Genomic DNA, 25,385 nt, shown 5'->3' with positions numbered 1-25,385 from the left:
GGTAGTGCAAGTTCAAAGCTGAATATTTTTCACTGAGCTTTATCTTTGTAATAGGCTGAATTAAGACCTGCTGTTCAACTTCCAATTGTGCAGTTACTGGCCAGTTTTAATAGCTTCTAAAGGACAATGTGTGCAACTTAGTTCTAAAAAACCCAGAGATTTCAAGATTTACAATACTTGTAAAAAGTGCTAATTTTTCTCTTCAAGTGGTTTGCTGATAGTGAAAACATGTTGTTATTCTGTGCTTGTGGGGGACATCAGAAGTGTCTGAATTCTTAAATTTCCAGAAAAAGCTTAACTGATACTTGTTCTGCACTGATGTCAGGAAGAGTTTGTGCTTCTGTTACTTGACTGTGAGAGCTCATCTCAAGTTATGTGAACAGATGTTTCAGATTTGAGTTCAGCCTGGCAGAAGAGAGAGAACAGTCTAGTTCTCAGCATTTTCTGTCTTTCATAGTATTACCACAACCTCACATCTCCTAGATATGCTCTCAGATACCACATCTTCTGCAGATATTTGCAGTCCCTTTTCTGCCTGGGGAGGAAAAAAAACAGCAGTGATTTTTTTTTTTTAATTTTTTATTTTTAACGGGGTGTTTCTTTTTCATGAAACTGCAATGCAAACTCTGTGGAAGGAAAAGGAAATATTCACTTTATCCAGCCTAGTACTTCTCGTGTGGCACTGTACTGAGTGAAATGCGGGGGTAGAGGGTGTTGAGTGTCTCAAATCATAGAGGCCAGGACCTGAATGTTACATTGATGCTGGCCTTGGCTGTGTATATGGAGGTTTTTGTATCTAGGTACGTGTCTGACTGCTTTAGTGAGACTTTCCATGGATACAGGACCCATCAAGGACAGCACAAGTCACAGGAAAATATAATTTTGTAAGTTTTCCTGACTCTGATAAATGTGTTACTACCGTTGCATTTTCCTGTGTGAAATGACCCAGAGCTGTCCGAGCACATTACATACAGTCGTTACGCTAATTAACTCTATACTTCTCTATGAATAATCTGTAATTTCAGAGCTTCACACCTGTTCACTCAAATGCATTTTACTTGTTTATTGTTTTAACATGCGGAGCTGCAACTCTTTCTGTAAAACTGTAACAAACAATTAAGCCCCCCAATAACACAGAAGTCATCCTCTGTTTTCCACATCCTGGTGTGTGTTACACAGCCAAGCAGTCCTGACCGTAGCAGCTCGTATGTATGCAGCAAGAGGAAAAACAAAAGAAACATAAAATACTGCTCAGGACACAGCTGTCAACAATTAAACTGTGTGAGGCTTTGCTACAAGAGGTTATGAAGAAGCCCATGGAAATCTGAAACAGCTTTCAAAAGAAAGCACTGAAAATATGCGCCAGAAACCGAGGAATAGATTGCAGATGGCAAATATATGTCTCCACAGACTGTCAGGGAACAATTTGGTTTGACAAATGGCTGTGATCTACCATGGGGTTGTGCGGAAGATGAACCATCAGACTGTGGAGTGGCATGTACAAAAATAATTAAGCAAGATTAAGCATGCCTGATACTGATTTTTATGGGAGAATTCACCCCTATATTCAATGGCCAGATCCCAGACTGCTGGGAGATGGAGGACCCTCCACTCCTGCAAACAATGCTGTTGAATTTTTATACCATGCTTGTCATCTGTAAACCCTCAGGACATATTTTAAGATTTTAGATATGGTGGTGTTCACCCATGAACCCATGAAGCCACAGCAGTAAAATGGTCCAGTAAAGGCTGGAGAGCGATGAGTGGTGGTACTGGAAAGAGGCATCAAAGCCTCCCAGCCCTTGGCATGGTCCCTGCAGGGCTGGAGGAGATCAAGTCTGTTGTAAGCAGTGAATGAAGAGGTAAAACATCAGGGGAGTGCTCACAGCAGCTCTGGCCCCAGCACCCTGGTGAACCCTGTGGGGTGGCAGCCCCTGTTTTCCTGCAGAAGCAGGCTGGGCAACCACACAGCTTGGACAGAAATAAACTCACATTGTTTTGGGTTTTGCCACTGCCCCCTGCAGCTGAGCTGCTGGCTAAACATGGCCATGAGTGGCATCTCGGAACTTGTGAAAACTTGAGGACTGGAGGAAGCAAAGCTGACAGGCTGTACGTGTTCCCTGAGGCAGCTGAAGCCAGTGTGGCAGAGCTGTCCCTGTCCTCGGAACAACCTTGTCTTGGATGAGAGATCTCTCAGCAGCAACAAGAGCGCAGAAGGTGTTAATTGATCGTAGGCCTTCATTTGCACAGCAGTGGGGTCAGGCTGTAGATGTTATGAAGTTCCTGGAAGTTTGCTTCTGCTGCAGCAGTGTTTGTAGCTTAGTCCCTGAGCTTCCCAGGGCTTTTGCCACTGTGCAAGAGTAGCTCGCCCTTTCCTTGGTCAACTGTTGCACAAAACGTTTGCTGGAGTCTGCTGAATTAATAATTTACTCAACTGCTAATGCTGCAGACTAAATTTTGCTTATGATAAGACAGCCCATTAATGACAGAGGGTTTGAGTAAAGCTGGAAGTTTCCTGGTCCTGAGACAAGACTCTGGACTTGTCCATGTTGTTGTGCTTGGGGAGAGCATGAGGGTGGTGGGAGGTGGGGATCTGCAGGGCTGCGGCAAGTAGGGCTGAAGTTGCATCTAAAATAGCTGAACTGTGACATTTTCTCCTGACAGAAGTGGTAAGAGAGGCCACAGACACTTCCCTTCTGTGATTCAGAAACTTGCAAATCTTCTTTGATTCACACCTTATAAGTAAAATTAGCCTGTGCCTTGCTGTTGCCAAACCTTTTCAGAGCAAAGATATTTGTACAAAGGAATTCAGCAACAGAAATGGAATTCACTCGTGGATCAGATTACTGTTATTTCTGGCTGGAAGCAGCACCAGAAATACTTGCAGGGATTTCCACTTTGCCTTTGGAAAGATGCTGTGCGTATTGTTGATAGAAAAGGAGCTATTTGGGAGGATAATTCATATACATTAAGAGACTGGGAGGGAGATGAGCCTCACAAGGCTGTCACAGCCGTGAATACGAGTGTTTAGCTTTGCATTATAACATTCAGGCACTTTTGAAATGGGGATCTTCAGCTGTTGTTGTCGAGAATGTTGTGACGTGGGCTGCAATTGCTGCTGCTCAGGAGAAGATGTTTCCAGCCCAAAGTCTAAGCTTTCATTCAAAATGCAGCTCTCTGCTCTGATTATGTCCCAGTGTCCTAGAGAGTTGTGTTAGACACCTTCCTGTGCGTGGGGACTTGGCAGATAATACTTAATGAAGGGAAATATTTTGATGATGGTTGAAGCAGTGATTGTTTGTGACACTGGTGGATGTGATGTTACCTTAAAACATAAACTTACCCATCAGCTGGGAGTGTCAGTCAAAAAAAGTCTGGCATTTAAAATATATGCTGGTCACTGGTCTACATTTTGCAGCCAGCTCTAAGTAAAGCCTCAGTCTACTTGGCGATGCTGTCCTTGGGGGCAGAGATGTTGTCTGACCCTGGGCTCAGAGGCCGACAGCCCAAGAGCAGCTCAATGGGGGGAGCAGGATGCTGGGAGAGTTATGGGCTCCAGCACCATTGGCAGCGAGACATCATGTTACCTGCAGGTGCAGGGATGGAGCAGGCATCTCCAACAGCATTAGCTACCTGCGGTAGCCAAGACAGCTGTAAACTGTAGACTTTTAGTAAACAGATCTCTGATTGTTTGTAATACACACAGACGATGTTTAGAATAAAGTCAGAGTGCTCTGATCATAGCCCTAAAAGTTGCTAATAACGGTGGAATGAACAGATGTCTATAGTACCATATAGAAGGACATCCTTATTCCTGGCAAACTGAGAGTTTTAAAGCAAAAGAATATTAAAAGGTTTTACTTAAGAAAAAGTTAGGTATTTAATAGGTTGGAAATAGGCCTGGTTATATTACTTTACTCCAAAATAATATACGTGATATCTCTGAATGTCAAGTGAAGTCTTACTAAGCAACAATGTGCTTTTGAGGCCATTTTGGATATGTTTCTTCATCCTGCTGGATGGACTGTGCACAAAGAAGTATATCTCCATGGAGTGAATGTTTTGGTTCTTTGGAAATGCATGTGAAAGGGTTCAGCAACATATGGACTTGGTGTACCCCTGGGGATGACTGCGGGAGCCTGGGAACATTTCGTGCCTGCAGCAAGTGTAGGAAGGAGGAGGAGAGACGACCGACCAGCTGCAGTGAGCTGAATTACATGGCTGCTTGTACTAGGAGCAGGAGGAGCACTGGAGGGGCGCACCCGTGCTGGCCTGGCTGTGCAGGTAGGTCCTTACCACAGTTGAGGTGAAGAACAGGTCTTGTACAATGCTCCTTCCTATCTACATGTTGCCATGGGCAACACCTGGACCAGAGCGTGCAAATGAAATTACTGGCCAGACCAAAAGCAAGCTGGATGTGAGGAAAGAACTGGTTTGGAAACTCAGACCAAAAGCAAGCTGGATGTGAGGAAAGAACAGAAGAGGGACCAGTTTGGAAGCTCAACGCTGTCGATGATCAGAAGCTTCAGGTGCAAGTGGAGGCGGGAGCACCCTGTGGCTTTTCCAAATGTACTGCCACGAGGAGACGTATTTATGGATCAGAAACTCCAAACGTTGTACAGAACAACGAACTAAAAATAAAACTGTAGCAATCTTGCAGAAATTGCAGGTAAGCACACCACAGGCGTACACAGAGTACTTGCATTGGAAGCCTGCAAGAGTCTGTATGTTGCCATATACTTCACAGCAGGTCTTCAACACATTTTCCCCTCTCTGAGATAGAAACAGAGCAATTTCTTAGTTCTTCAGTGGTGTGACTTTGCAGCTGGAATGGCAATATGTTAGGAACTACAGGTCTCATTCTGGATCTTAAAGAACAACCCCCTCAACTTGTAAATAACATGTGCAATTAAATGGGGTGCCTTTTCCTCTGCCTAAAATGTGTGGGTCAGTAGATTTTGTTGCACACCTTAAAAGAAGATCTGATTTATTTACAAGATGTGCTCGGAGATCCTGGGCCTGATTTTCTCTCTGACACCCTGAACTGGTGTTTAGCAGGAGATGCTTTCGCTTCCTTAGTTGTTAATATTAGCATCTCCCTGTTTTGCCAGAAGCAGCAGCAGCAGCACAAGCCTGACATCGCTTCCAGACTTACCTGCATGTAGGACCAAGTGACACTGCACAACTGCATCTCACAATCAGGTCCCTGCTGCTCTCTTGCCCTGCAGCTGTGGACACCACAGTGGTGGCAAGGAAACGGGAAACTTGCCTAGATCTAGGCAAGACCCACTTCTTGAGAAGGAAGTAGTCTTGACAATAGTATTAATGTAAATCTATGCTCATTGTCTTTCAGGCTATATATTAACTAACTCTTTGTTATCATGTGAAGAACTAATTGCACGACGTTCAAGAACTACAGAAATCTGAATTTTTTTTCTTCAATATTCACGTAACTCCAGTGGACCAGAACTGCATCCCAAAAATATTGGTGCACAGAAAGGCAGTAACTTTTAGAGCTAGCAGATGAATGAAGTTCCTGCTGGAGAGAGAATGTGTAGCACTGAGCTAGCTGTCCTGCAGAGCAGTGGACTTGGAGTGGGAATCTCATCTCAGGCTTGGCAGCAGCACAGCTGATACGGATCTTCCAGCACACACCTAATGGGTGTGCTCACGAGTCTGCAGCCCTTCTCTCTGATTCTTGAATTCTCACTTTTGAAAGGCCTAAGTAAGTAAATAAATAGCTTTTTTCATCTCAAATGATGAGGCAAACTCAGCACTAATAACGTCTCTTTCAACTCCAGTGCACAGGAGATTCACCATGTAATTGACAGCATGACATCTCTTTGTGTCTGTCTTCTCTTTCCTCATCTTCTGTCGTTATCCTGCATGTGTTTTTATTTGCCCATTTCTAATGGGCTATATCTTGTATGTATTCCTGCACTGGTGATGGTTAATGATGATTCTCATGCCCCAGCATTGAATATAACATCCCATTTTTGTAAAATGATGGTGATTTGCAGACACACAATTTCCTTCCAGGTCTGTTCCTACCCCAGTAACTGCTGGGAAGGGCGAGAGCCCTGGCAGAGGTGTCAGACGGGCTCCCTGTGTGTGAGGTGTGCCAGCCTACCAGGGCTTTTCCTTGTGGAGCAGGGAGAAGCATGAATGGGAGCTGATCTTATGATTATTTTAGTCAAGAAAAATCAGGGCTATGAATTGCTGAACTGTCATCAATTTCAGTGACTGCAGAGCTCAATTAAGCCTCTAATTTTAGTTTCATGCTAATGATATTGTCAGATCTTTCTGTGAAGCAGGTGATGCAGTTTTAGACATTCCAGCTGCTTAGAGTGGATTGTCTGGTTCCTATAACCTGACAGTCAGCAGAAGTATCAGGACAGCATTTGGAAGTGCTTTAAAAAGGCCCTGGGTTTTTTACATTGGTTTTTTTACTGCCACCCTGCTGTCACCACCCTGCCACTGCCTTGCTGCTGTTCCACCATGACCCACGCAGGCATCAGCCCTGGTGAGGCACAGTCTCACCTCAGCCACGGCCAACCCCCCATTTGGCAAGAGATATAGGTTTGCTTAACACAATTATATTAGAGCTATCTAATTCACACATCTGAAACAGGGAGGCTGCCAATTTCAAGACACTATAGACATGTGCTGCTCTGTCCCCACACCTCTGAGTGGTGAGGAAGGATGCAAGTGTCCCTTGGTCTCTGCTGTGTGAGTCCTGGGACACACTGGGATGGAGGGTGTCAGAGCAAGGGACCACAGCAGATTCCGCTCCCTCCTGCTGCTGGTGTGGATCCAGCACAGCCTGGTGCTCTTCTGGGTGTAATGTGCTTTTCTCCGTGCAGCCCTGCTCCGGGTCACAGCACAGCCACGGCAGCGCACGAGCCCAGTCTGCTGAGATGCTGTCGACACTGCCAAGGGTGAGAATCTCCACTGTGACTCTGCTTCACGGCATCGCATCTGTTTGCAGGTATTTCTGCGTAGCTCTTGTCTCTCCTGTGTTATCACGCGTGGATCTTAAACTAGCATAAAAGCTCTGCCTGGTGGAGTAACCTGGGCCCTCTAGAAAAATCCAGGGCATGGTGGGTTTTAAAGCACAGTGGGGAGGTTTGTTCTTTTCTGGAAGATACTGAACGTGTAGATGGAAGCACGTAGAAGACAAGTGCCCAGCATCCCTGCCGAGAGCACTCAACACCTCCATCCATCAGAGCCGTGGGATGGGAAAAACTTCAAAAAAATGTAGAAGTTTATTTAAACCTAGTATTTAATGTTAGTGAGCTGGACCCACAGAGTAGGTTTTTTAACTTCAAAGACTGATTGCATTGAAATTCTGCTGACATAGACCAGCTGAGCTGTGTTTGCAGAGAAATGTTACTCTCCAGTGAAGTTGCAGGTAGGAACACAGCGTCACGTTAACTGTTAGCACTGGTTTCAGCTCCCCTGTTACACTGTCAGCCATCTCGGAAGATACACACACAGGCCAGAAGATAACACAAAGGAAACTAATCTTCCTGAAGTTTCAGAAATCTCTGCTGGCTTGTACTGTTTCTGAGATACGTCCAAGATGGTGGTCATGTATTGAGTCCTTACAGTTCCTCTTGAAGGTCTGATGGCTTTGTTTCCAGGAGAAAAGCCTATCTGAGTATTATTTGTGCTGGACTGAACTTCAAACAAAATTGCTGCTAGAAACTGACAGCAGACTATGTATGACTGCTAGTGGTATGTAACACAGCCCTGTCAGCGAATGGATAATCCTCCATCCTTAAATATACTTTCTATTTATGTTGGCAGTGTACAGACTTCTAGGGATTTTACCAGTTATCCCAGACATAACACTTCAAAAGCACCACTGAGGAAACATCTATGCAAATCTCTTTCTATTTCAAAACTTCTTAACTAAATAATGTGAGTGGGCAAATATGTTGCAGCTTGTTAGGGCTTAAAGTAGAAAAATGTTCAAAAGTAAAAGGAAAATATTTGGAGAGTGTTTTGTTACTATCACACAGTCCTGGAAATTGTCCCAACTGAAGGGATGTACCAATTGATCTTGCAGCTTAATTTTCCCTGGTTAATTTATTTTTCACATTTATCAGAATTCCGAGGTACCAAACCAACCCCCTTCCTAAGGTTTCTCTTGAACCAACAGCCTGCTCCTGCACAGCCCCTGTTCATGGAGCTGTTGCTGGCCTTAGGACACCAGCTCGGGATGGGGGTGCTGAAAGGAGACCCCGAGCTCCACTGCTGCTCGGGGAGCTGCTGAAAACAGCCCCTGAGTGCAGTCCTTGTGTGGCCAGAGAGCAGGACCTGATGAGCCCCGCCGAGGGCAGGATTTTCCATCTGCCCAACAATGGTATGCCGAGCTCTGCAGCCTTGGCTTGCTAAATATACTGCGTGTTGGAAGTGACCCGGTGGGATCACTATCCATCCTTGGCCCTGCCTGTATTAACAGGATTTTTTTTCTAATGCGCTGTGAACTTGATTCATGCTAGCAGGGTGCTAAGAAGGTAACTCACTCACTGCAGGCAAATTTCTTGCATTGTTGAGATCCACAGGGCTGCCGATTTCCTTTCTTGGGTGTAGATCAGCCTATTGTAACAGAAGTCCTTGTGCAGCACAGGGGACCCTCCACTCGCAGCCGCGGTCAAGCCATCCCACCAGCTGAGTAGCCCCAAGTGTGTTCTGACAGGGCTTGCAAAGGTTCACAGAGTGCTACACCAATGCCATTGTATTCATACATTCCTCAAATTTGGCCTCAAGTTCTTCTGGTTCTGGCGCTGCTACCCAAACACGCTGGAGAGCCGCATCTGTGCAAACACCGGCAGCAGAGTGTCAGGTTTCCTCCTCTTCCTCACAGTTGTTTTGCAAAAAGCAACTAATGGTGTTAGTGGAATCAGATGTTTTGTGAGTTTGGGGAAAGAGAGACCTGGTATTATACCCCCTCGGTTCTGTAATCGTTTATTGGACACTGTTTAGATTTTCTGTTGTTTGTGTTCTAAAGGAATCACCTTGAAATGAAATTACAGATGAATGAAATCAAGTGTCTGTCTCATGAGACATTTTATAATTTCCATTTGTTTTCATCTCAAAACCAAAGAAAATTTAAATTTTTTAATTTTTTTTTCTTTGGTGGGAATGGAACTGCAAACAAGAGTCAGGAATGTCTTCTTTATTTAAGTGAAACATTTTGACATTCCCAGACTCAATAGTGTTCAGTTTGTTGAACCAGCTTCAAAGTCAATTTCCACTTGAAGTCTTTTCCCTCTCAAAATGCATTTTTCAGCTAATACCTCAGGAACCTAAATCTCTCCAAGTGTCGGGCTCCCCAGGGAGAGGTCAGCAGCTCCCAGGGTGCGTTGAGCAGATTGGCCATTGGGACATCTGCCTTGCATTAGGGGAAACATGATCTTCCTGGAGGCTCTGCAGCTCTAACGCAGACTACGAGCAAGGAGATGGAGCGTAACGTTTGCTTGAGCTGACGCATAACAGCATTTCAGAATAAAGAAAAAAAAATATGCAGTGAAATATGTTGCTTCCATTTTCTGAGCAAAAAGATGAGCCTTTTACTGAAAAAAAAAAAAAAGAAAAGAAAAAGAAAAAAAGGATGTTTTTCCACACCATTTTGTAGAAACTGTTGAGGGTGCTGGGTCACTCAGTAACAGCAGGGTAGACTGCTGGTAACTGTACCAGAAAGTTACAGTGGAGGCTTCCTTGGGTTTTAACATCTGAATCCAGGGATCTGACTTTCTCTTACGCTGACTGGTGCGATCACTACAGGCCTGGCTGGAGTTAATTAAATTAAATGGGAAGCTTGCCAGAGACTCCAGTTATCTTGGTTCAGTCATTAGCACAAAAGCAGTGCAAGGATTAGCTGTTGTTTGCTGTCTCAGGTGTTAGTGGTGATACCAGCCAACAAGGTAAGGTCTCATCAGAAGCAGTACATTCTGGAAGAGACAGCAACCTTTCTGACTGATAACATATGTATCAATATTTTTAAATGCACGTATTGGAATAATTTTATTTTATTCCTCACTTTGAATAGTTTAATGTATTTCACATGTTCTCTCTTTTCAGTTGGCAACCTGCTCTTACATTTTATGGGGTTTTCCAAACCAATGAGGCAGATTTACTCATCTTTCTGACTGACAGCATTTCTGAAAGACACGCTTTCCAACCCTTCGTGGCTGGCTTCACCGGGCCCCTTGGAGAGCGGTGAGCGATGCGGGTGGTGAGTGATACAGCTGCCAGGCTGAGTCACTGGTCGGGAGCACTCGCTGGTGTCTCGTGAACTTTGCAGGGAGGGGAGGAAGGAGTTGGGCTTTTTGATTCTGAGGGGTAGTGCCTTGACAAGTAAAGAACACCAAATTTAACTATTTCCCGCAGATTTTAACTAGTGCACAAAAAGTGGGGTTTTGCTGTTTTGTGTTCTAGATGAGAGATTCTGGTCCTAAATGTCTGTACAATTACTGAGGAAGCAATGGGAAAAGCAACATCCTTGAGGGCCCCAAGAGACTTTCTAGCAAATCAAGGCAGACTTAACATTCCTTAAATACTTCTTAAACAAGGGGAGAAAAACCCAAACTTGTTTCTTCTCCTGCTCCCCAGCATTTCAGACTTTTGTTCTGCTTTATAAATAAGCAAAACAGGAAAAAAAGCAAATTTGTGAAGGATCACTTTGTGAAAGATTTCTTGCCTGGCACAGAGAAACCTGTCCTGAAGGTCTGCACATGTCCCTGCAGGGTCCCAGAGGGCAGAGCCAGCCATGGTACCCACATCCCACCTGCAGTGGTGCCTGCATCCCACCCACAGCAGTACCCACTCTCTGCATCCCATCTGGAAGTGAAGCACATCTGTGTTCTTGGGCTGGGGAGTGCTAATTAATGAGCAGAACCAATGACAACAGTACTGCATGAACTGCTGAACTTGAACGTTTCCCCCATCCAAGGTTTATGGGGGGGTGATTGCAGCTGGCCTGTAAACATAGGCTTGGGAAGTGCTTCAGAAGCAGACCAGCCATCCCCACAGCTGGAGCAGTTTTTAGTCCTGCTGGATGTCACCCCATAAAGTCTCTCTGGGTGAGTCTGAACCCTGTGTATTTGTGATAGTGAAGTCCTGCCAGGAGCCAGAGAAGCTGTGGCTCCCGTGTGCCAAAGCTTGGTCCATGCTGGGCTTGGCCCACAGTGGGTGAGAATAGCCAGGGGTGGTTCCACATCAAACCCTTGACCTAGGTTTCTTAATGGATTCATTCTTCCATAAACCACTTCTTAAAAGGCACTACTCTGTGCAACAGGCTTTGCAGTTATGCCGTGAGCCCATCATTTGCAATAATAACCTCAGTGCATTCTGAGTGTTGTGAAAGGCCCTTTGCTTTAGGGAGTCATTTTAAACTCTTTTTGAGAGGCCTTAAAGATTTCTGAACTTTCAAACTAAATTCTTGCGATTGAATATTTATTGTTGAACTCAGCATGAAATATAGAACAAAGCCTAAATCCAGGGATGCTCTTGACTTCAGCAGTAAACACTGACAGGATTTTTAATATATACTGTATTTTAGTGGTGAATGCTTAAAATTCTTCTTGTATTTTGCATCCTCAGCTCTCTCTTTCTCTGCTGTGGTTAGCCCTAGATTCCACATTGGAATGAGAACATGCAGAGATCTAAGACTTATGATAAGCTTAGCCTAGACTGGTCTAATACATGTTTTGTAGAAAAGTATAGATATATTCTGGCAATGCCATGGAGTTTTTTTTCTTTAGCCCTTTAATGTGCAGTTCCATCTGCATGATAAAAAAACTGTAAGGACACAACAGCCAGTGAAATAAGTCTAGCAAATGTAGCAGACAAACCTGTTGCTGATACTACTCAATGCCACGCTGCTCTGTGAAGGCTGGTGCCAGCACAACCACCAACCCAGCGTGCAGTGTCCTGCGGCAGCTTGACAGTGAGGTCAGGAGCTGCGGCCACAGCAATGATGCTCTGACACCATCCTGTGAGCCCCAGAGGCAGAGCTGCCCCAGGGCATGAGCCCTTCTGCTTGGGTCCCTTCCACATGGGATCAATGCACCAGATTGACTCGGCACAAAAAATTTGTGAGAGTATGAAGGTGGGTCCCAGCCCCACAGGGAGGTCCGCAGTGTGGCAGGTGGGCTTTGCTTTTGTGGGAGCCTTTTTGTTACTGAGTGCAGACACTGTAGACCAAGCCAGCCTGTTTGGTCACAGTCTCCATTATGGACCTTTCATGTGCAGGAGCTGCCTCTTCCATTCGTGCTTGCAAGACTTTAACAGGACTCAACCCTCACCTAGATAGAGCCTGCCTGTCCAAGACCACTAATTTCAGTCCATTCTGTCATTGGAAAATTGTTCATTCTCATGGATAAGTCAGAATTAATGTTCTGTGGCGGTGGGAATAGGGTTCAGAACAGGGTCAGTGTGGTGCTGACTGACAGCCTAAGGCTATGGGCCTTGACCTGGGGTCCAGCCTGCCAGGACTACTACAGTTTCCAAGGCACAGTTATTAATTTCTCATATAGTCTGGAGTGTTATCAAGAAATATAAATATACAGGACTTGGGAAAATCCAAAAATCCACAAAATGCCTTTTGTACTGTTTGATACAATCATGTAAATGTTTCTTTCATGTAAAATATCCTTGGTGTTTTGCTGATTCCAAAGAGAAATGCCTTCGAAGCGGTAACTGCAGTAACTAGTCAATAGAATTATAACTGCTTACTGAAAGAAAAAACACACTGTAATGATATAAGGGCAGAGCTGGTTACAAAAAATAGTCTTCATTAGAGTCAAAATGCGACAGATGTGAAACATTATGCTAGTATTTCCTCAAGGGTAGCACTTAAGTAGTTCTTTGCTTACAGAAATGTATCACAGAAGGTTTGTATCAAAGTAATGTTAGCCTAAGTTATTTGTGTAAGAGGCGATAACCATCTCTTTTTGGAATTTCATAGATAGGCTTATCAGATATGAAAAATATGGCACAGAAGTAATGAGAGCCTTCAAAAGATGCTTTTTGTCCCCAGCCCTTTCTCTGGAGAACATAATGTCCTGAGGGGACACTGAAACAACAGTTGTCTGTATTAAGCGAAAAAGCAGATATGTTCAAATTACAGTATTAAAGAAGGTGCACAGCTCACCGTGGTGTGCCTTGTGACCAGCACATTACAATGGGTAACAAACCGAGATCCAAAGGCTCCAGGTTGAGGTTAAGGTGCTTTCCAGCCAGACTTGACCACCGCTGTGTTTGCTGTAGTGTCGGAGCAGCCTTTGGCTGCAGGACTGTGCTGTGCACGAGCCTCTCAGTCTTGCTGTCGTGACTCTGTACCTGGGTTTCCTTTACATTAAAGCTACAACACAAGTGAGCAAATGCCTGCATCTCCTCCTGAAGTGGCAAGCAAATGTGGCTGGTGTCGTGGACACTCTCCGGGAGGAAAGTGATGGCTGCAGGGTCACAAAGGGCTGGTGGTGCAGGAGCACGGAAACCGTGAAGCCCTGGGTCCCCAGAACCTCTCTGCTCCCTCTCCTGAACTGTGTGTGTTGTGGATTCTCCTGGTCCTTGGGCCAGCCAGGACTCTGCTCTCGGCTCTGCTTTCCTCTGCGCCTGAGGCTGAGACCAAAGTGGGGCCTGGGGGGAATTCAGGGATCCAGCTTTCCAGGAGTGAAAGGAAGTTAAAGAAAATGTTCCTCCAGCTCACCCTTTGAGCAAGTGTAAGCAAGGAAAGGGGCAAGTAAAGCATGCTGCATTGCACAAGGCCCGTTTTCAGATGAACACTAGCCATAAAAATGAGTGTTATTTGAAGAACTGTGCGAACTGGTTAACTAAAGATGTCTTGCAAATTGATTTCACTAAGCTGGTTCAAAATCCCCATCAAATCGTGCCCTGAGTTAATATGGAGCTGTCTCATGAATATTAGATTATGCTCACTGAGAATAACTTTAAGCTAAAGTCATTACCTGATCTGAATATGTCTATGCTAGGCTTTATGCCAATTGAATAGTTAATTTTAGTTTAAGAACCAATGATTGGTACAACCTGTGGCCAAAGGCTCTGATCTGCCTGTGGGCAGAGAGAGGTTACGGTTTCCTTTACAGAGGTCTGATGATTTCCATCAATGAATCTGAGATACAAAAAAAGCCACTGAAGAACTCTCTAGAACAGCGACCTCTCACACAAATAGCGTTCCAAAAATTCCCCTGGGGATTTCTGTCCCAAAGGGTTGCAGTTCTTTCTAGTTATGCTGTTTTGTTCAAATAATGTCCTGTGACATCCATGTGTTTTAACATTGAAAGTGTCAGCTGGGGTTAAAACACCTGCTTTTATTTCTAAGCAAGAAGGCAGGACTGGATTTCAGAGATATGAAAAGGCCCTCAGAAATTGATAAAGCTGTTTTGGAGGTAAAGGAGAAATTGCAATGTCTTGAAGATACCATAGAAAGGTGCCCATAGCTTTCCAAAACTTGGTGTGTTTGCATTTGTCCCACTGTCACAACTCTAGGCTATAAGGAGAGCTGAAGCGTGTCTGCAGGGGAATTTCAGGAGAGAAAGGCTTATATCAGGCATTCAGCCTGCACAGTAGTTAAACTGTAACAGTAAAGGAGTTAAGAAAAGCTGAAGTTTAGTAGCTGTTTCCTTTTAGCAGACATGTATCTCCAGGTTAAGCCACTGCTTTGGCATCCAAAAAAAAGCTTTCCAGCAGTCTCACTTAGGTAGCATGGATAACCTTTCTGCATCTGCTCCCTTATACAAAACACAGACAAACTTCCCTTCTCCTAAGCAGACTTGTTTGGTTCTTGAACTGCCTCTTAGGGTTCAAAAATCTTGCCTGGCACCATAAAGACCTGACCTCAGTTCAGGTCTGTGAGTGCTGCTGCAGTGCAAGTAACAGCAGGAACATTTAGCCGTGCTGGCAGTGCAACACTGGCCAACACAGAGGGCAAAGGGAGGACGTTTACCTGACTTCAGAGCCTGATTTTGAGCGTTTCTAAGAAGAACATTCTTAGAAGCCAACCTTATGCTCCAAAAGCACCTATAAATATGTAATAACCAAATTATTTCTTCTTTTTAAATTTTAATGCAAAAGTGTACAAATTTTGTACATTAATGCAAACACATTAAAAGTGCTGGACTAAAAGTACCAGTCCATGATTCTATTAGGCTTTAAAATGGAAATGTGCTGGGCTTTCTTTGAATTTATATTCCAAGTCTTTTCTGAATTCTATAGAAGTTTCCCATAAAAGGGCTTTATTTTCAGCTGTAGTGCCTGGCTTTCCCTGAGAGCACAGTGCAGGAGATGGTTAGGTATGCCATCATACTCAGTTGGTCTTCTTAGCAAATTCTTTTCTAAAAAGAGGTGTCAGATTGTTCAGTGAGCTGAAGTAATCCAGTTGGCAGGAGAGTGACTTAATTCAATAAGCAGAATTTTAAAAACACTGTAGTTCTTTGTTTAACAGCCAGATTCTACAAAATCAGCTCCAGATCTGAAATAATTTCTCTCCCCACCCTCCCTGTACTATCCCCCTTCCATGCTGCATCTCACTCCCTCTCCTCACTGCCTTGTTTTCCCTGGGACCAATCTGCCCTGGAGTTGTTCTGCAGGTCCCCTGTGTCCCCTGTGCCACCCCAGGGTCAGGTCAAGGCACCTGCGCTCTCGGTGTGAGCTCAGGGAGCCAGGCAGCTGAAAAGGACACCGGCATCTCGCTGCCTGGTCCTCCTGTCCTGCTCTGCCTGCCCCGTGCAGTAATTCACTTTGCTCTGAAGGGAGTGCCAGGTGTCTAAAATAAATCCTCAGCGGGAATGTGTGACTCGTGCAGGCAGATGACAGAGCTCCATCTAAATCTATCTATAGACAGGGCTGGGCAGGGAGGACCCACGTCCCTTCAGTGCTGGGGAGGAAGAGTTTACACCCACAGTGCCCTGATGGATTTTACACGGGGGACCTTTTGTAAAGGGTTGAGTTCAATTACCACAAGCAAGGAGCACGCTTTGACCTGTTGTTGCTGTCACACTGTGAACACTGATGACCAGCAAACCCAGTGGAAGTTAAAAACACTCAGGACCTGCAAACACCTTTGCAAGGAAAGAGAAACTCTCTGTGCTGTAGTCCTAAGCCTGCTATATTGCTGCTTCTCGCTCCTAGGAAAATGCCTTGTTCTCTTATCTTTTTCTGATCTTTTTTTTTTTTCTTTTCTTGTCTATTGAGATGAAAACACAGGTTACTTACCTGCTGCTGCTGGCAGTTACTGGTAAGGGTAGGGTGGCTTCACCACTGCTTAGAGATGCTTCTTAACCTTTTCTCTCTTTTTTTTTTTTTTTTTTTTTTTTTTGTCTTTCCAGAGTGCTGTTTGTTTGTGCACTGACCAGGCTCAAGTTTGTGCATTTCATCTCAGCAGCAGCCCTGGAGCTTTTTTCCCAAAGATATTTCTTCCCTTCTCCTTGCCCGTGTTCCTTTTCATACCTTTCCTACTTTGAGAAAAGCATCACAGTTGGTTAGTGCATTCCTCTTTAATGGGGAATATCACTTTGATCTGTATGACTTGAAACCATGCAAAGCTTGCTCCAAAGCATGTCCTGCAGGGAAAGGGCTCTGAGAGTATTGATCACAGCTGGCACGGCCTGAATCTCCTGGGCATTTTCTCTCACAGTGCTCTGCTGGCTTTCCCTTCCTGCGGTGTGTGTCCAGCAGCCAGAGCTGGGAAGACAACCGATGGTGAGGGAAGGTAGAGAACTACCATTCCATCCTGAACATCCCCACTGGGCAGGCAGCTCCCCAGGAGCAGCAGCCGCCTGCTCCAGGTCTTCAGTGCAAACCTGCCCGCAAGCTGCTGTTGGAGGAGCATCCCAGGACAGCACTTGGGAAGGTGGAGGAACAACACAGCCCCCTGTGCTGTCTGGGAAGACTGGTGGCTCTGGGACCACGGCTGATGGAGGATGAAGGTATGCAGCAAGTATTGCTCCTGTCTCAGTCTGGCTCTGTCTCCTGTTTTTCCTTCTTTTCTGCTACCTCCGTTTGATTTATCAATCGCTTTTCATTTCAGGTCTGCTGTTTTCTGGTTGGAGTATTTTTAATAGTCTGCATTATTAAATGGAAAGCAAACTACAGGTGTGGCCATTAATTCTGCTGGGGAAAGGACAGCCTGCCTTCTTCAAGCATCCAAGACCTGCTGCAGAATATGTGAGGTAAAAATAGAAAGCAGAGTACTAAAACAAAGAGGGAGTAAAGATTAACACGGGGGACTTGGTGGCCTAAATATAGACAGTTCTGCCCCTCTCCAGTGACTTACAGTAACAGAGAATATTCTGCAGGCAGCACAAATTGGCCAATACCCAAAATATAGCACAGAGATCTGACAGTAGGGATTGCAGCCATAAAACGTGGCATTCTCTTTGGCACAGCTGTCATATTATACTAAGCCGGTTGCTTCCCTTTAATCCTAATTAATACTCTCTCTTTCCACTCTGAGCCAGGTTCTCTGGTCAGCAGTAATTCCAGGGGGTCTGCTGCTGCTTTCCCCACAGGAGCCTGCTGTCTTCAGGCAGCCTGTTCCTTTGTGCTCCTTCCATGAAGGAACCACTGAAATCATGAATGAAACGTTACTGTTATTAAAGAGAACTCCTGGCATCCACCCCAGCAGAAGAAATCAACGTATCATTCATTAAAGATATCCATACCTAAACAGGGAATACATGCTTGGGGATGGTGGTAGTTCAGGGTTGCCATCAGGGGAGAGGGAGAGGTTCCCCTCTGCTCAGTACAAACTCCTGCCTTGCCTGCCAAAACCATCCAAGCCCCCGAGTTGCCCCAAGGGTGCTTGCTTATCTCCCATGCAGCCTGGGAGAGATGCTGCCCGACCTCTTCCAGCTTGGGCTGCTTTTTGACCCCAAACCACTATGTACAAAACAAATATATTTTTTGGGAGGGAGGGATACAAGCTGAGATCTAGTATCTAGATGCTATGCTTTTTTGGGTAGCACTGATACTCACAGATAGTATTTTATTCTCTGCATTTTTCAAATTGTGTGATTTACTACAGTTTGCAAATACACACAGTAACCAAGAGTTATTAAATGTAGCTGATTTTAAAGGACAATGTGTCTTTAATAAATACTATGTATATGTTATATAAATATAGCTAGTGTTATACCATATATTTTGTAGTTTTAGGTTGCTATTAATGGGGACAAACAACATGTTTGTAGTCTGAGAATACTGAAATGGTTTGATCTCTATTTTTTCTAATTATAGAATTTCATATTTACTCAAAATAGATCTCCATGTGCATGTTATGAAATAATTCATTCCAAACACAAGTACGAGATAAATGCAGTTGGAGCAGATCTTGACTTGCATCAAGAAATCAAAGCAGGCTTGAAGGGAAGGGAGTACTGTATGTCAAACAGCAGTTCTTTAAACATGCCGAAAGGGCTGATGAAAAGATGTGTTTTTGCTTCAATAGAGAAAACTGTTCATGTGTACGTATGATGGACAGTTATAATATTAGAAAGAATTAGAATTAACACACTTTTTCTTATTTCTTGTAGAACATGTATTTCTGTGGAATGGTACCAGCACAGGATGATGCTGTGAGTGGCACTGAGCAGCGTGTGGTCCTCGGCTGGGTGATGTCTTCTGCCCACAGCTTGTGGCCATACCCAAGCAGGGCACGGACCGCAGCTGGCAGGTGTGCTCCATCGTGTGTTACTGTCACTCGGAGATGCCCCGTCTCCCACAAACCCAGTCAGCCAGGGTTTTCCCATCCCACTCACAGCAGGAGAGGGCTGATGGTCCTTCCTGCAGCAGCTGCAAAAGGGTGCTGTGCAGCCTGCAAACGTCCATTTTGGCTGTGCTCCTGCTAGATCCAGGAGGAGGAGCAAGGGGAGAAGGGAAGCTGCCTGCAGCAGCGTGTGGCGAGCTGAATGTCACCAATGAACAAGGAGGGCCCAGTTTAGTGAGCAATCCTCCACCTGCCCTCCTCCTACCAACAGTTGAATGTCTTCAGCACTCCCCCCAGCCCAGGAGCACCCAGTCCCTTTCCTTGGAACTCACTTGTTGACAAAAACACCCTGAAAACATCTCGTTCTGTCTCTGGCTCTCTCATCTGCAGCCCCTTTATGAAGCCCAGTGGTTCCAGCTCATCCACCATCTATTTTGGCACCTGAGGATCTTCCCAGCCCATGCAAAGTGCACAGCTTTGTGGTTGGTAAGTTTTGTGCAGCAGCAGAGTGTCTTACTGGGACTATTGTGTGGGGCAAGATGGGTTCACCATGTGTTGGTAGCTGTGGCATCAGGCAAATTTTTTGTCTATGAAAGGTACCTAATTAAGTCATATTCCTTAAATGTCTCAAGTGGGGTTTCTCAGAAGTTGTCTTTGAGGTGATGCTCGCTGCTGGGAGCAGCTTAGCTCCATGTGCTGCCAAGCAGCCTGGCTGATGGCTGCATGCGAAAGGAGTGTGCGGGAGGCGCAGCTCCCAAGTGCCATGAATCCCAGTGCCTGCTCCTTCTGGGGGGGTACGTTTGGGGAGGGCCTTTTCTCAGGAGAACCACACTTTATCGGGTGAGCAGGAGGACACCCATCTTCACTTCAGCCAAGGAGCAGCAAATCAGTAAATTGAATAATGAAAGTCCAAAACCAGGGCTTTTCTGCTCAGGAGTTCTAGAAGAGCATGAAACCAGCACTGCTCAGCTAACTACAGCGTGGATCTTGCCGTGTAAGTCAGCGCTGGTGGCTGAGAAATGGAAGTCCATAGATGTAGCTAGGCCTTTCAAAAGGCTTCAGAGATAATCCATTGATCTGCTGATTTAATGTCAAGCTTTTTTACCAAACAACCTCTTGGGAACTGCATTGGTGTAATTATTCTCTCTGTTCCTTTATGGTCTGCAAAATGTTGGGAATAGCAAATACTTTCCAGAAGATTGGAAACGTTTTTGAGGTCTGATGCCTCTACTGGAAATCTTTGAAATAGTCTGCAAGAATGTGGTTAAAGTGATACAGTCAGCCCCAAGTACTTCAGTTCTCTTCCCCTGAGGAGCTGATAATGACAGCTCTTGGAGACACTGTTGGGCTGGATGAACCTCAGACAAATTTTATGTCCCTATGTCTTCAACAGTGTCTAAAGCCCAAGGCAGTCTGTGTTCTCCAGAAGAGCTCGGTACAGAGGAGTCACTTTCATCATCTTGATTTGTGCAACATTTCCCCAGTAGAGGTGCAGATCCTTGTGCAATAACGACAGCTTGCAAAAGTTACTTTTTGTGGAAGCTCTAGAAATAATCAACAGATCTCAGTGGTCCAGGGCCATAGGCAGGAGGAGGGAGGAGCAGAGCACTGCTACGCTTTATCTTGATTTGCTTCTATTTATTACATGCCCTCAAAGGACATCCTTGAGCTTTTCCAGTTGTGTTGCCTCTGACAGCTACTCCAAAAGCAACAAATGCATCTAGTAAGCATCTGAATGCCCTGAAAACCAAGAGTTTTATCTTCAACTCAAATCTGGAGCAACTGTAGTGAATACATTCTGATTTTCTAGATTTGATCAGGTGTGTGGCAGATGACTGCTTTGCCCAGTACAGCCTTAATGACTGCAGCCAGGAAGAGCAGCAACAATAGGTTCAGATGACAACAAGTAATGCTTGTTCAGCACAGCCACAGAGACACGTAGCCAGCATTAGTCATCTGGAGCACACAGAAAACCTCGCGAAGCTTCACAGGAGACATTTGGATGTTCCTTGTGCTTCAGAGATGCCTCAGCAGCATCCCTAAAGAAAACACAGTGAAATGAGTAGTTTAATTGTCGGGCAATAGCATGTTTGCCACTGAAGAGTGGATTTCTTCCAGTCTTGAATCTGCTCTTTCATTTTCTCTCTCTAAGCCAACACCTCCCTGTGCTCTGCTCTTGCTGCACTGCTGAGGGACTCCATCCCCCTGCAGTTCACTCCCTTTGTTCCCTGGAAGCACATGCCTTCGGGGACTTTATCACTGCGATCACTATCAATCCTTGCCGGATGCTGCATTCCTCTAGGATAAAGCTTTAGAAGGGCTTTTGTGAGGGTCCATCAATGAGGCAAACAGCTCTGACAGCCCCAAGAGCAGCTGTGCTGAGGCACTGACTTGCTTTCCTCCTCTTTACCAGCTTGTGAGGGCATTTGGCAGCTTCTTCTTTGTTAATTCTTGCCAAAGCTCCCCTTCCTCTCCCAAGCAGGATGGTACAAGAGTTTAAGCTAAATCTTTAAATGGGGTACGGAGGTTTGCTGGCATTTATGTATTTTAAACACAGTTTTAATTATGATTTCAACTCTCTGGCTGGAGCGGAGCACCACATTGGGAACAGTGAGACCGAAGCGCTGAGTGGAGCAAGGCCTTCTGGCAGCAGCCAGGGCGGAGGTGGGACTGTCACCTTTCTGGAGGAGCAGGTAGATGGGTCCCACGTCCACCACCCAGAGCCCACGGGGGCTGGAGTATGTGAGGAAAAAGGATTTGTGCCCAGTTATGGTCCAGTGCACAATGGGAAGTGGAGCTCAGCTCTGGGTGAGGGCTGCCCAGGTGGATGATGCAGAGCTTGGCTCTTCTCAGGTCACCTGCATCAGCCAAAGTTCTCCCCTGCACAGCTGCCCTGGGGGTTAGCAGTAAATGCACTTGCAGTGCATTAAAATTACTTTCTCAGATATATCTGTCAGTATTCATATTTTCCTTAATTAGACCAAGCTCATTTCAGCATATACCTGCCCATTCACATGCATTTGTACACATATCTGACCACAACTGATACCAAATTTGGGTTTGTATAATGATTGTTGTCCAGAGTCTGGAAATACTTGTGAACATTCACAGTCGTGTGCGGGAAAGGAGCCCTGTGCCATGCAAACTCTGCATAACCTTTGTAGTGTCTGGAGCAACAGTAAAGAATTTGGGATTGGGAACTCACCGCATTGTTATTTACTGGTATTGCATTCCTGAGAGGACAAACCAGGGCCTTGTTGTGCTAGGTTCTGTAATCTAAAAAAGCCTTTGCTTTGATGAGTTTATGGGCTAAGTGGCATTGTCTGTTCTCGATTACAAGTTGTTTTTCAGAAATAAGTCCAGTTTATTAAATTAAAATCCCTCCTAAAATAGAAATTTTATTTAGCAAAGTTCCTCTGTGCTTCCATTCTTAGTATAAAACAAATTTATTTACTTCTGTCATTGAAATTGCACATACTAAAGAAGAGCATAAATTTTCTTTAATTTTGTTTTATGTTCTTGTCTAGTTTTGTATGAAAGTTGGGATTATGTGACTGTCTTGTGGCTGTAACACTTGTCAGTTCATTTAAATCAATGTTTTAATTTCTTCTTTATTATCACAAAATTTATTGGTTTGTTACTGATAATACCCAAATTTATAATGCCTGGAAGGAAAAGCTGCTGTGTGACCTCACCTGTAACACTTGACATTGGAGAAATTGCACAGAAAGCAACCACAGAGTGCTGGGTTCACAGGCACTCTGGTTTGTCTGTCTGTTTCAGAGATGATTTTTAGATTGTTTTGCATATCACAATGCAAACATAAAGTAAGCCTTTTTTTGTTTTTTTTGCAAAAGCTTGCAAGTGACTTAGAAATGTAAGAATCTATTGAGAAGTGTATTTGAAAATCTCAGCCATTCTCAGGGCAATGGTGAACAATACAAATTTTGCACAAGCTTGTGCAGAATTGTGAAGATGGGCATCTTGGAATGAAATCATAGAAGGAAAACATGCAGGGATATGGGGCAGGAGGATTCATGGGGCCAGTGAATTGGAGACTTTTACAAAGCCACCTTTCTCTTTCCCCCGTTTCAGTGGGCTTTCATTTAACAAAGAAAGTAGCTGGAAAAATTCCCCAGAAATATTTGACCTTCAAAAAGGCCTCTAAGGCACAATTACCTGATGTTCACTGAACTGGTTCACGTGGTTCCCACTCTAAATGACTTTCTAGGTTCACCCATGTGTGGAAAGGGGTCTGATTATATGGAAGAGGGCAAATGAGAAAAGAAACTTCAGGAAGGAGAGAAATACGCCAGGGAATTTTACTGGTTATGTTTTCTTCAAGGGAAGGAAAGGGCAAATAAACGTAGCCAACTTGAAGTAGCTTTTTGGCTTTGAACTTCAAAAGAAAGTAACATAAGAGAGATGTGGGTTATCAACAGCACTTGATAGAAGCTGTTTCATAGAGTTAGGTAGGAATTGTAGAATACATCATACTTAGCTTTCTTAGCCAGATAACAATTTTTTTTTTCCTGAAGTACAACAAAAATATAACAAAAATCTGGTTTTCCTCCAATGTCTTTCCTTTCCTTCTGCAGATGGTTGCCCTGCACACAGGAGATCAGCTGTCCTGCTATCAGTGTTCATGCCAGGGTCTGGCCATGCCCTCTCTGCAGTAGTTTCAGCTCTTCCCCTGCATTCTCCTGATACTGGAACACAAGTGAGTTATCTAGGGCTGCAATCTCTGTTAGGCTTTAGGGAAAATACTTTTTTTAAGGAAATAAATTCCATGGTTGGCACTAAAGTGCCTCTACCATGCACTCTTTTCAATGGCAGGTATAACCAGGTGCACATAACATTATGTATTGACTTAAATAGTTTAGATTGGCAGAGACACAAAGCAGCATTTCATGTGCTGGCCCTCTGCTCTGAACTGTGAGCAGAATTGCATGGGTGCCCAGAGACGGGCCTGCGCACCGTCTGAAAACAGCAATGCCTGAAAACTTGCAGACTTCTTGAAATGAGGAAATTGGATTTCCATCTTTGATGAGAAAGCACAGCATGCAACAGGAAGTACATCTGTATGGAAACATATTTTAAATAATCTTGAAATTTAAAGACTTTCATGAACGAAAGTAACCCTTTGGTCTGCATTATCTAACAAAAGGAACAAGTTCGCTAAGGCAGGGTGGAGGGACAAGAGCATCAGAGTCATACCTGTACCACTGAAGCAGTTTTTAATTATTCGACCAAGTATCATTGAAAAAGAATTCAGATTTTTACATTTGAGATATTGGGTTGAAAATTGAAATTCTAAATCCAGACAGGTAGCAATCAGAATTTTTGAGTACTCCAGTCTTTCAGTCCTGCTTTATAAAATAGCAGTAACCTCCAGTATCAACTGGGCATCATCAAGGCATTCAATGTCTTATCTAGGAAAAGAAATGACTTTTTGAAAAATCTTCTTATTTAAGCTTCTTCTTTTATATACAATGTATTCTGAGTTTTTTTCCTGCCTACCTAAACTGAGACAAATCCTGCTCAGAGTTGCTCCTTCATTTGATGGAGAACAAACACAGGCACTTTAAGACCCTCTCAGCCTTCAGATCTTACATGAGCACTTATTTGTTATCTGTTTTGGTTTTCCCCCAAAGGACAATTTTACTCCATGAGCTCATGCTGAAAACCAGTAGAGTATTTCCAAAGTCCCATAATTCTGTGTAATCTCGAGTCTAATGCTATGGATCCAAATTTAGACTCAGCATGTTGAGCCCGTGTAGCACCATGTGGAACAATCTCACGTCAATGAGAAGGGTGCAGCAGCTCCAGCCTTTTGGGACAGTTAGATCAAAAGTGAATGGTGATTGAGGAGAGCACTCAAGCTTTCCTCAAGAGTCTGTCACGACAGCTCTCAGACTCCCTCTGACAGCAGCCCCTCTGGAAGGTCAGTTTCATCGCAGCTCATAGCAGCATAAATATGGATGATGCGGAGATCCTCAGGCTTGTGCCTCCTCCTTTTGGAGGCTGAACAATGCACACACTACTGTGCTCCAGAATTCATCCCTGTTCCTGTAATTTGTTTGCATGATCCTTACATTTATGTGTTCATCTTGGTCTACACCGAGTGCACCAAGCCCTGCCAAGCCCACAGCCAAGCTGGTGGATGCCTAAACTTACTGGAGAGACTGTGTGGAAGTTCTCTGCCTTCCTGCAATGCCTGCTGGCTGTTAACAGCTGATCCTGAAAAGGAGCTGACATAAGGGCACTGAGGAGCATGGCTTTACAGAAATGCACTCCCTGCATTTCTGACTAAAGGGTATGTGCTGAGTGGTTAAACTACAGCAGAGAGACGGAAATATTTGAGAGGTTTCTACTGGAGCCTGCTTTTGACTCTCTGTAGCCCTGTTTGGAAAAGGGCTGCAGTTAGTACACGCCTTTAGCTTGAATTTGCACTTCTTCAGTCTGGGAGGAAGAATGGAAGAAATGTTCTGAGAGCAAATTCCATGTACGACTTCTGCCATCTGCTAATAGCATGTGCGAGCAGCTCTGCTGCCAGAAACCGAGGAACAAAGATAACATCGTTGTGGAGAAAATTGCAGTGCTCTGAAAATGAGACTCTTACTCCAGATGACTCGATAGCTCAGCACCC

The 25,385-nt window shown here is 44.5% G+C and overlaps 1 long non-coding RNA gene across 8 annotated transcripts in view; it reads left to right on the top strand.

The window, feature by feature from the left end:
• LOC106890274 overlaps positions 1–25,385 on the top strand; it is a 101,712-nt gene that overhangs the window by 44,806 nt on the left and 31,521 nt on the right. For 6 of the 8 annotated variants that reach the window (XR_001412489.1, XR_001412490.1, XR_001412487.1 and 3 more), the window contains 7 exons: positions 6,864–6,988; positions 10,090–10,243; positions 16,667–16,958; positions 17,060–17,201; positions 18,564–18,703; positions 19,127–19,222; positions 23,335–23,456. This is a non-coding gene — a long non-coding RNA (uncharacterized LOC106890274). Of the gene's footprint in view, positions 1–4,506; positions 5,726–6,863; positions 6,989–10,089; positions 10,244–16,666; positions 16,959–17,059; positions 17,202–18,563; positions 18,704–19,126; positions 19,223–23,334; positions 23,457–25,385 lie in introns of those variants that run through there. The other 2 variants (XR_001412492.1, XR_001412486.1) reach the window with 2 other exon arrangements.

This window comes from Calidris pugnax, unplaced genomic scaffold, assembly GCF_001431845.1.
Source record: "Calidris pugnax isolate Ruff unplaced genomic scaffold, ASM143184v1 scaffold111, whole genome shotgun sequence".
Classification (NCBI taxonomy): domain Eukaryota; kingdom Metazoa; phylum Chordata; class Aves; order Charadriiformes; family Scolopacidae; genus Calidris; species Calidris pugnax.
This window is presented reverse-complemented; position numbering and strand designations above follow the sequence as displayed.